The sequence below is a fragment of the Etheostoma spectabile genome, chromosome 4 (assembly GCF_008692095.1).
Source record: "Etheostoma spectabile isolate EspeVRDwgs_2016 chromosome 4, UIUC_Espe_1.0, whole genome shotgun sequence".
NCBI classification, from domain to species: Eukaryota; Metazoa; Chordata; class Actinopteri; order Perciformes; family Percidae; genus Etheostoma; species Etheostoma spectabile.
The window spans coordinates 12,469,420-12,472,530 of record NC_045736.1 but is presented as its reverse complement, the minus strand read 5'-3'; positions in this window follow the sequence as shown (position 1 = coordinate 12,472,530).

Below are 3,111 nucleotides of genomic sequence, written 5' to 3'. Positions count from 1 at the left end.
TGTATATATGTATGTATGCATATATACAGTATTTATGTATATATATGTGTATATGTGTATGTGCATATGTGTGTATATGTACAGATGTATATGTATATGTGTAAATTGGTTAATTTGTGTGGTGTGTGTGTGTGTGTGTGTGTGTGTGTGGTGTGTGTGTGTGTGTGTGTGTGTGTGTGTGTTACAAATGTTATTGTACTGTGTATATATCACTACCGGTCAAAAGTTTGGAGTCACCAAGAAATTTCCATTGCACTCTATGTAGTCAGAATACCAGCTGAGTCAGTTGCTTGTTTTTTAACCAGGGCAGCAGCTTTCAGATTACATTATGTGCTTACATAATTGCAAAATCCACTCCAATCTCTAATCCAGTTGTTTTTTTAAATGATATCAATTAGTGATCAGAATGTGCCTTTGGAACATTGGATGAATGGTTTGCGACAATAGCAATGTAGATATTGGATTAAATATCAGCCACCCACTCAATCAGCTGGTATCTGTCTATAATGGAGTGGTATGGACATTTTAGTGACCCCAAACTTCTGACCGGTAGTGTGTATATATATTATATCTATATATATATATATATATCTATATATAATTACATCTGTATATAATTGTTGTGTGTGTGTGTTGTTGTGTGAATATAGCTGTATGTGTGTATGTATGTATGTATGTATATATGTATCTATAAATATATGAATATACCTATATATTTGTAATATGTGGTGTTTCAATGCTATACTTGATTGGCCAAATTCATAAATTTGATCAGCCATGCATAAGTAGTTTGATATATTTGCAAGATTAGATTTGTTCCTTCACGAAGAACGGTCAGGTTTTCAGATCCCGGTTTGAACCTTTTTCAGTTACTCAGTGAAGCCGATCTAGTTTTAATTTCTCAAAGGTCCCTTATATTGTTTAATAAATTAATATTAAATGCAATGCAAATGGTGTTCTACTATATATTTTTGCTTACTTACTTACTAACTCTCTGTCATAAATACATATTTTATATTTTCTTGTATTTGTTTATTCCACAAACTGCTGATAATCTGCCACAATCTACGGCGTAATACAGTGGGTGGCAAAGATATGTTAATGCATAGAAATACTTGGAAAATGTAGGAAAATGCCAAGGAAAATGTATTGCCAAATGATAAGCTGTCTGACAGAAAGTCAAACTCAAGGTCACACATGCTCAGTGAAATCTCTTCAGCACAACTGAGAAAGCTAGAAAAATCAATGCAATATACATTTGATTCTTCATTTGATTCTTTATTGTTTTACAGATGAGGATAAAAACCGTCACCTTTTCTTAAGAAATACAGCTATTTCTGAACTTTGATTTGATCAGTGTTAAGATGTGTAATGACCATAGATTGTAAAAATAATGTACAAAGCTTTCCGGGTCTGAAACGTGAAACCAATGTGGAATAGCCCTAATCCTGCATTCTTTGTGGTTTGATCCTGCAACGTCATGGTCTAAATCACTAATTTCAATGCTCCTTCCATACAGCATGATGTTCATTTTGCTAATTATCTCATTTATTTTAAAATAGACAATGAAGCAGAGGATGCTTATGGGGCGTGGCTACACAACCATGACCTGTCAAACAGGAAAGAGGCTTGGCATGCTAACCATGGCCCTGTGGACAATGAAATACTAAATACTAAATCAATCGTTAGTTTCAGCCCTCAATTATGTGTTAATATGTATGTATGTCTTATCTGTTTTTTGTGACCATCAAATGTCATAAATGATATGAAACAAAGAACCATATTCTCATATCTGAGAAACGAAACTTATCAGCTCTATAAGGTTCAAAGAGGTGATCTCATTTCCATCTGCTGTTGCCAAGAGTCATTACGCAAGCATACCTAGTATGTTTGTAGTAATTAACAAAATGCTGCTTACATATTGATGCGTCAAAATGTTTATTTATTATGTACAAAATCTAATTATTGTCATAGGGCATTTGCAACTTTATTGTCATTGCACTACTGTCTTACAGTGTTAGAATACAATTATGTTGGTACTCCCTGAGTATTAAAAACAAAAGCAGTTTATAACGCACCTTTCCGGTAATAGATAACAGATAAGATATTGCAAATTACCGATTAGTTTGCAGCCTCAGTAATAAAAAAATAGACAACTAACTTGGAGTTACAAACATTGGTTTGATGACGTGTGATATGAGACTAGGAACCATTAAACAGTTTTACTGCTTGCGGGAAGTCTAGCAGTCAGGGTGTGTATGGTCTTGAATCTCCTACCACATGGTAGGAGCCTGAAGAGGGTGGGTCGGGTCACAGGTGATGAAGTTGACTGCTGGTAGTTGAGTTCCAACGATCTTCTGGGATGCCTTAATGGCCTTCTGCAGTGCTCCCTGTAAACCTTATACAACCTCACTTCATAAATCCAAACTATCCCTTTAATTTAACACATCTCACTCATGGTGCAGCAGTTTGAACAAAGTCAATCTCTCACATGCTCAGAAAAATCTCTCTCATATCTCTTTTTATACATTACAATATAATTCAATTCAATTCAATTTTATTTATAGTATCAATTCATAACAAGAGTTATCTCAAGACACTATACAGATAGACCACACTCCAGAATTTACAAGGACCCAACAGTTCTAGTAGTCTCCTCCAGAGCAAGCAACAGTGCGACAGTGGCGAGGAAAAACTTCCTTTTAGGCAGAAACCTCGGTCAGACCCAGGCTCTTGGTAGGCGGTGTCTGACGGGCCGGTTGGGGTTAGAATGAAGAGTGGCAATAACAAAAATAGATAATAATAATAATATAAAAAATAATATACACTTCATTCTTCATTTCATTCTTTATTGTTTTAGATGAAAAACAATCCCCTTTCTGTAAGGAATGCAGCCATTTCTGAAATTGATTTACCAGTGTTGAGATGTGTAATGACCATAGACTTGAAAAATACCTGAAAAGTGAAGCCAATGTGGAAGTTGTATTGTCTGCATTTTCAGGACCCTCTTGTATTACTCGGGTCAGATTGACCCGTGACTTATTTGGGGCTGTTAAAAACAATTTTGAAATAAAATTTTGCTTCATAATTTATTAACAAATATTGTCTTTA